The sequence below is a fragment of the Benincasa hispida genome, chromosome 12 (assembly GCF_009727055.1).
Source record: "Benincasa hispida cultivar B227 chromosome 12, ASM972705v1, whole genome shotgun sequence".
Taxonomy (NCBI): domain Eukaryota; kingdom Viridiplantae; phylum Streptophyta; class Magnoliopsida; order Cucurbitales; family Cucurbitaceae; genus Benincasa; species Benincasa hispida.
Window position 1 is genome coordinate 57,083,661 of NC_052360.1, and position 7,441 is coordinate 57,091,101.

Below are 7,441 nucleotides of genomic sequence, written 5' to 3' on the forward strand. Positions count from 1 at the left end.
TGGAAGGAAGCCATTAAGAGTGAACTAGATTCTCTAACCATGAACCGAACTTGGAACTTTCAAGAAGAAAATAAGACCAAGTGGTTCAATTAAAAGATACAAGGCTAGGTTAGTAGTAGTAGGGTATACATAAAAACAAGGTATTGACTACTTTGACACATATTCCCCTGTAACAAAAATGGCTACAATTAGAGCCTCGACAGTACTAGCTGCCATCGATGAATTTTTAATTCATTGGATGGATGTCAAAACCACTTTTCTTAATAGTGATCTAGAAGAAGAAATTTATATGATACGACTTGAAGACTTTATAGTTGCCGGCCAGGAATATAAAGTACATAAACTTAAACAATCTCTTTATGGTCTTAAGCAAGCTCCCAAACAATGGTATGAAAAATTCAACAATACTTAGATACATGTGTTTATTCAAAATTGTTTGAAGCAGAGTGTGTGAATGTAGTATACTTGTATGTTGATGATATGCTCATCTTTGGAACAAACATAGAGGTAATAAATAATACTAAGTTGTTGTTATCATCGCACTTTGAAATGAAACACCTAGGAGAAGCTGACATAATTCTTGGTGTTAAAATAAGGAAAACATAAAATGGTTTTTCTCTGTGTCAATCACATTACATTGAGAAGTTATTAAAGAGATTTGGCTACTTTGATGATCATCCTGTAAGAACACTTTATTATGCTAGTATAAGTCTCAAAAATAAAAAAATAAAAGAGGTAGTGTATCCAAATCTGAATATGCAAAGATCATAAGTAGTGTTATATTGCTAATGAACTATACCAGATCTGATATTGCATATGCTATGAGTAGATTGAGTAGATATACACATAATCCTAATAAAGATCATTGGGTACTCTTTGTCGTTTGTTGGGATATCTTGAAGGCACAATAGACTATTGTTTGTATTTCAATAAATTCCCTGTTGTGTTAGAAGGTTATTGTGATTCAATTGGGTAACTAATAATTATGGGGTTAATTCTACCAACGGATATGTATTCTTACTTGGTGGAGAAGCCATATGATGGAAGTTTGCAAAATAGACATGCATAACTTGATCCACCATGAAATTTGAATTTATTGCTCAAGAGTTAGTAGGACAAGAGACTGAGTGGCTTAGAAGTCTATTAGGATATTTACCATTATGAGGGGTATTAGTATCAGTTTCGGCACATTGTGATTCATTCACAAGCTGCCATAGGAATTGCCAAAAATAGTGTATATAATGGCAAAAAGAGGCATATCCGTCTTAGACATGGAGTTGTGAAATAGTTGTTAAAAAGAGGAGTTATTTCTTTAGAATTGTTGAGTCCTGAGAGGAATCTGGCTGATTCTTTTACCAAAGGACTAACAAGGAAAATAATTTTAGAACCCTCAGTGAATATGGAGTGTAAACCCTTATAGTGGTCCATAGCCCTCCATTTGGGTGGCCTATTATGATAGACTTGATGGTTTATAGTCCTTTTCTTTTCGAGAGATCTATTGTGATAGATTTGATTATCTATAGCCCTTTATTTGGGTGGTCCTAGAAAGAACTTGTGGATAAAACTAAAACCTTTAAATGATCCATAACCCTTTCTTTGGGGGGTCCTGATATGAATTATGTTGAAATCTTCATAGCTCAGTATCTGAGTGGTTTGTCTCTGACAAACTTGATGAAGTTGGTTCTGGTACGGACTAGATGACGAAGTCTTTATAGTTTAGTTTTGAGTGGTTTGTTTATAACAGACTTGATGAAGCATTTGATGTGATAGTGAAGGTGTGACCGTCTTCTATGAAAGAGTTTAATAGTCTCTTTCTATAGCTTTCACAAAACTCGAGGTTTACGTACATGGCCTTAATTAGCACACTTTATATCGCAGAACCAATGAGAAATACTTAGAGTAAAACATGTGCTGGGGGTCTCAACTAATGTTATTGAAATGAAGTTATTGCTCCATTTCATTATGCATTAATTTAAATAGTTAGATATTGTGTTTAAGTTTCATCTACTATCTTTGCTCAAAACATTTTCTTCAATAATTTATTTTATTTTAATTTTGCTATAGCAGTCATTTGTGGGGGATTGTTGGAAATTACTTTTGGGCGTATGCCCATAGCAAAAGTAAAAAGAACCTCACATTGGAGAATCAAGCATTACCATAAAGGTATAAACACCAAGCCATGTTGCAGGTAACTTCAAAGTATGATGGTAGTGGAAGTATAACCCTTTCACCTCATGTTTGTGCCACCGCTGCCGTCCATCTGATCGGTTGGGCGGGCAAATAGGTTCAGGTAATGACACTTGCGCGAAAAAGAAACAACTTTTTTTCAACCGCTTTTCTTACTTATCCATTTATTTTTTTTCAACCTAAAAAGTAAACATTTCTTCCCGTCTATGGCTGTTTCTTCTCGTTTTGATCAACTTCTTCTTTAAAAACACAGAAACATCGATTTGAAAAATTAGAGTTTTCCAATATTGTTTTCTGTACTCTCTTTTACTTGTTTTTTCATTCCATTATATTATGAGCATAATTTTTCCCTTGATTCCAATCCATCTTTTAGCGAGTGCACGCCTAAATTTTGATGCAATGTTAATCTTGGAGAGCAACTAACATAGTGATTGACGCCAAGGTTGCGCTGTAATTGCTTTCAGGGAAATGGTTTCTCAACGGTGGAACAACCCTTTTCGCATTTTTTTTACAACCTCAACTACTCAGACTTCTCAACTCAAACCTAACCCAAACTATAAAGGTTAGGTTTGGTTATTTTTTTATTTTTGGATTGGGTTGGGTTGGGTCTATGGTTGAAAATAAAAAATATTTGGATTGACCCAACCCAACTCGAATTATATATATATATATATCTTTTAAAATTGACGAATTCGTAAATTCTTTATGTTCTTTTTAAAAAATGTTTGTTTTTGTATATAGTTTGTAATAGATATTATAGATATTTGGTATATAAGAATTGAGTTTTATGAGATTTTAGTTATTAGATATGTGTTGTAAATAAATTTAAGTATTTTAATTTAAGAAAAAAGATAAATAATAACCCGACATCCCAACCTAATCCAACCCAACCCAAACTTTGAAGGTTGGGTTGGGTTGGGTTGGGTTAGAGACCATATTTTGGTCATTTGGGTTGCTAACTTGACCAACCTGAATTTTCAAGTTGGTCAAAAAAAATATGCTACAACCTAATCTAACTCAACCCATGTACATCCCTAGTCACATTTCCTTAAGGCTTTTATTAAAAAAATTAAAAAAAATTTGCCGTTAAAGTAGACTTTGGGACTCTTTAAGATGTCTTTGGGAAAAAGTGTTAATTTTTAAAAATTCAAATTACTTTTCTCCCCTAATGTCAATTTGGTGTTGTTCTTAGATCCTCCAGATGCATGTGATGGACACTTTTGGTTTGTACCAAGGATGTCTTCTTCTTTTTCATGAAATAAGGGCGGGTTTGGAAGACACTCAAATGGTGGAAGGGTCATTTTTTTCTCTATGGGCGGTAACGAAGTGTAGAATAAAAGTGTTACTTAGGCTTTCCATAATTAACTATTTATTTGTGTCCTAAAGCCCTATAGTCAGTTAATTATTTAATATAGTATTTAATTTAATTACTAAATATACAATAATGAATCTATTACAGTAAAAATCCAAGGTTATTACATGAGAATTGAACAGTATGTAGTTGACATACAGTTGAATCATGTTCACTTATAACCTAAAGGGTCTATAGTATATGGATAAGGTTGGGTGCCTTATCCTGTTAACACTATGGACACGATCCATTTTGTAATAGTTACAAACAATGAGATCTAAATCATTCACATAAAGACGTGGATGTATCCTATATAAAGAGTTTGTATAAGATTGGACAACGAAATAGTTGATCTCTTTGTAACATCGTGGACTGATGAGATTAATATTTTATCGGATTACCATATGTAACTCGATCTCAATCCTGAATGAGTTATGAATTCCTACTCATGAAGGATTGTCTTTTGATTTGTATGAGAGAGAGCAACTCGAATCATCGACTATATAAGCCTACCATTTTAGGGACTTGATTGAGTGGGGAGCTGGGGAACATAACTATAAAAGATGGAATTGGCTCATTCATGTCTTAGGGTAAGTGTTAGTACTAGATCTTGAATAAAGGGGCCTCACCCCCTCACTGGCCTGAACGAGACTTGGTTTATTATTGGACCATAAACAAATTATTCATTAGAAGATCAATGATACTTAAGAAGAAAGAGATAACTATAGGGGTAAAATGGTAATTTGACATCCTAAAAATTTTTGGGTAACGGTAATTTGACATCCTAAATTTTTGGGTAGGTCACATCAATGAATAAAATAGGTGTCATTTAATTCTGGCATTTATTTATATCCAATAAACAAAACTCCTTGGTTATCTTATGTAAACTTAAGCATGTATATGTGATATATAAGTGGATCATGCCTTAAGTGATAACCTAAATCGGTATGTAGTATAAGGATTAAGGTGGGATACGTGATCCTGCTGACACTATAGATATGGCCCGCTTTGTAGAGGTTTGCAAGTGTTGCAAACTACTACATATACTAGATCCTTACCATTTGTGTGGAGACGTGGAACAGGGGAGTCCTATACAAAGGGTTTGTATAAGACCTGGACCACGAGATGACTAGACTCTGTATATAACATCGTTGATACTAGAGACTTGCATCTCACCTAAACGACCATAGGTGACACAACCTCAATCCTGAGTGTTTTATGAACTCATTCCTTTAAGGGTGGTCCTTTGATTAGTATGGGTGAGAATGACCAGATTGCAAACTCAACATGCCTAACTTTTTGGGGACTTGTCTGATCTGGAAGTTGGGAACTCAATCAACAACCCGAAGCAGGCATAAGTAGAGAGATTGCTCCCTTAAGGGCTGATTCTGGGCTTGAACATAGTGGCTACAACTTCTCTCGAAGAGAAGACTCAGTCATAGTAGGACTATGATTTATGTTCATTAGAGGAATCCGTAGTACTTAAGGAGACTGATGTAACTACAGGGGCATAACGGTTATTGGCCCAACTGTACTTACGAGCGATCTATGAAGGGTTGTCACACTGCTCACTGGTTAAGATGGATACATAATATATCTGTAGTGAGAAGAGTTCAGCTGTCGATCTTTAGTGGAGGGCCTGGTAGTTAACGGATGGTGGATCCCGTGACTAAAGAGTTTAGTCAGGTATTCATATATCGTTGGAGCTTCGGATCTACATGTCCATGAGGTCCCCTTGGTAGCTTGGATTCTGTTGAGGATCAGTTCTTGATGTTGATTTGAAATGTTCAAATTGACAAGAGGTATTTTGATTATATGAGATATAATCGGTATGATGTATAAGATACATCTAGTAGAGGATTGATGTAAATGAGATTTACATTAAGTACCATGGAATAGAAAAAGAACTATGGTTTATATGTTTCATGAGATTACATATTAAAACTATAGGTTATAAATATAGTATGATAAGTTGGTTATCATTTATATTTATAATAATATTAATTATTGGATAATTAATACTTTTTCTTTTAAATAACCAAAGTAGTTGGTGATTATTGGATCATGGTAATCGTGAGTTTAAAAGGAAACCGATTTCCTATTTTGAAAGAAGAAGTTTTTCATAAAAGTTTGAAAAAATTTGAGTTTTTTCTCCGGCGAAAAGAAACTCACGGATGTCATCAAGTAAATCGCACCTAAGAGAAGCGTAGATTTATTTCAATTATTGTTTTCTTTCTATCCGAATATTGTGTCTTTCTACTAAGACGGAGAGCGGTAAAGAAAATTGAAAAAAAAAATCAAATCGCACCATCTTTGTAATAGGTGAATGCCTCTTTTTCCCTGGAAGTTTTCGGAATTATTCAAATCCAGCTCAGCCAATAATTCGCGTATCCACCATAAAATGATATAACCTATTTGTCCTTCTACAGAAATGCTTGACTTGATATGAAAGAATAAAAAAAATCTTTTTTTATTCATTGACAGATTGATTATCAATCAATTTGACAATAACGAAAAAATGACTATTAATCCATGCTCCTCGCACTAAAGTACATGTCTCAGCTTTTCGCATATCAATCTATTACTCTATATTGTACACTTTATTTCCCTGGGATTGTAGTTCAATTGGTCAGAGCACCGCCCTGTCAAGGCGGAAGCTGCGGGTTCGAGCCCCGTCAGTCCCGATGGATCCAAATCCAATAAAAAAAATATGGGAATTTTTATTTCTTCAACGAGTACTAATTGATGGAAGAAAGACATATGTGCCATATATGAATTACCACAATTATTGGTAGCATCATAGTCAGGATTCGAAGGAATACCGTACTGGGTCTTCTGTATCATAGGAATCGAAATAATAAATCTTCTTATGATTCTTGTTGTTTCGATTTTATTTGTTTCAAAAACATTTTGTGTTTTCAAATCAAATAAATAATTTTATCTACGATTCATTGGAACAAAAAAAGCCCGGCTAGGTACTGACCAGGCCAGGCCGTGGAACTAAAAAGAATTATGGTAGAGCAGTTTATGAAGGTCTACGGGTGGACTTGATTTTACCAAAGATGATGAAAACGTGAATTCCAACCATTTATGCGTTGGAGAGACCGTTTCCTATTTTGTGGGGAAGCCTTTTATAAATCAAGGCTGAAACAGGTGAAATCAAGGGACATTACTTGAATGCTACTGCAGGTACATGCGAAAAAATGATAAGATGAAAAGGGCTGTATTTGCCAGAGAATTGGGAGTTCCTATCGTAATGCATGACTACTTAACAGGTGGATTCACTGCAAATACTAGCTTGGCTCATTATTGCCAAGATAATGGTCTACTTCTTCACATTCACCGTGCAATGCATGCCGTTATTGATAGAAAGAAGAATCATGGTATGCACTTCCGTGTACTAGCTAAAGCGTTACGTATGTCTGGTGGAACCATATTCACCTGGTACCGTAGTAGGTAAACTCGAAGGGGAAAGAGACATCACTTTAGGCTTTGTTGATTTACTACGTGATGATTTTATTGAAAAAGACCGAAGCCGCGGTATTTATTTCACTCAAGATTGGGTCTCTTTACCAGGTGTTCTGCCATTGGCTTCGGTGGTATTCACGTTTGGCATATGCCCTGCTCTAACCGAGATTTTGGAGATGATTCTGTACTACAATTCGGCGAGGAACTTTGGGGCACCCTTGGGTGTGCATGCACCCACATAGCTTAACATTAGGTCTTCTACGAGAGAAAAAAAGCATGTAGAATTGCCTTACTACTTAGGGCGGGGTAATTGCCGGAATCGTTCAGAACACCAATCATTAGAAGTGGACATCCCTTGTCGATCTCTTCACGAAGGGATTGGAAACTAAGCTCTCCATAGAAAGCTGTACGAGAAAGAGTTATCAACCGAAATGG

The 7,441-nt window shown here is 35.3% G+C and overlaps 1 non-coding gene and 2 pseudogenes across 1 annotated transcript; 2 read left to right on the forward strand and 1 right to left on the reverse strand.

Moving 5' to 3' along the window:
- The window catches only part of LOC120067571, a 31,901-nt pseudogene extending 24,648 nt beyond the window's left edge, over window positions 1-7,253 (forward strand).
- Window positions 6,149-6,222, forward strand: TRNAD-GUC. The gene has a single exon. It is a non-coding gene; the product is annotated as a tRNA-Asp (tRNA).
- Window positions 7,254-7,391: 138 nt separating the features above from the next.
- The window catches only part of LOC120067572, a 1,390-nt pseudogene continuing 1,340 nt past the window's right edge, over window positions 7,392-7,441 (reverse strand).